This window comes from Mobula birostris, chromosome 18 (genome assembly GCF_030028105.1).
Source record: "Mobula birostris isolate sMobBir1 chromosome 18, sMobBir1.hap1, whole genome shotgun sequence".
Classification (NCBI taxonomy): Eukaryota; Metazoa; Chordata; class Chondrichthyes; order Myliobatiformes; family Myliobatidae; genus Mobula; species Mobula birostris.
This window is the reverse complement of record NC_092387.1, coordinates 56,760,926-56,762,398: the sequence shown is the minus strand read 5'-3', so window position 1 is coordinate 56,762,398 and position 1,473 is coordinate 56,760,926.

Genomic DNA, 1,473 nt, shown 5'->3' with positions numbered 1-1,473 from the left:
CAGTTTCTTCTGTATTCAAAGATTACACAGCATGATGAAAATTGGAAGAATTTTACATACCCTTTCCAAATAATATCAAAAAAAGCCTGCTCTGGACATTCAGCAGTCACGTGAGTTCAAAAGTGACCTCACTGAATAATTTGCCTTTTGGTGAATCTTGACTTTATTTATTGAAATTCTCTTTCACTCCTTTTCTCCTGAAGGAACTTCATGATTAAACAAGGGAAGTTGTGCTCTGTGGTACCCAGAGGTCTGGAAAAACTCATCTCTAATGAGTTTTATAAGCAATTGGAACTGATTTTCAAAACTCATTGCTGCAATGTTCAGACCTCATCTATTTGTCTTCATTGTGAAGTACAGGATGTATTTTGATGTTACAGTGGTAGATTATTGACTCAAGGGCAAAAGAGGTGACTTAAGGTATCATTACAACATCAAGAAGATTTCTGCAGCCAATTGCATGTGTTTATTTTATTCTATTATTCCTAAAATTTCACACATTTATCTTACCTGCATTGTATAAACAACTAACTGGATTCTCAATTGCTTGCTGTAATAGTTAGTATTTCCCCAAAGCAAAACTGAGGAAATTAATTTAAATTAAACTTGTGTTTGTATGGTAAATTTACACTGTAACAAAAAAGGCGTGACCTTGTCATTGACTAAAAAATAAGAGCGTTTGTCTTACACAAACAAAATGCTGGAGGAACTCAGCAGGCCAGGCAGCATCTATGGAAAAAAGTACACTCAACATTTTGGGCCGAAACCCTTTAATCAGGACTGGAGGGAAAAAAGCTGAGGGGAGGGGAGAGAGAACCACCAGGTGATAGGTGAAACGTGGAAAGGGAGGGATAAAGTAAAGAGCTGGGAAGTTGATTGGTGAGATGAGGTGAGAGAGGGAAAAGGGGATGGGAAATGGATGGGGGGGAGGGGGTGGTTTGGGGGGCATTACCCGAAGTTTGAGAAATCGCTGTTCATGCCATCAGGTTGGAGGCTACCCAAACGGAATATAAGGCGAGTTCCTCCAAGCTAAATGTGGCCTCATCACGACAATGGGGGAGGCCATGGATGGACATATTGGAATGAGAATAGGAAACAAAATTAAAGTGGGTGGCCACTGGGTGATCCTGCTTGTTCTAGCGGATGGAGCGTAGATGCTCGGCGAAGCGGTCTCCCAATCTACTTCGGGTCTCACCAATATACAGGAGGCCACACCGGGAGCACCAAACACAGTAAATCACCCCAACAGACTCACAGGTGAAGTGTTGCTTCACCTGGAAGGACTGTTTAGGGCCCTGGATCGTAGTGAGGGAGGAGGTGTAGGAGCAGGTATAGCACTTGTTCCACTTGCAAGGCACTTCTCCCTCCTGGCACTTATCCTTGTAAGCAGAACAAATGCTACACCTGTCCCTACACCTCCTCCTTCACTACCATCCACTGTAAGTACTATACTATACATTGAACTGCGGATAA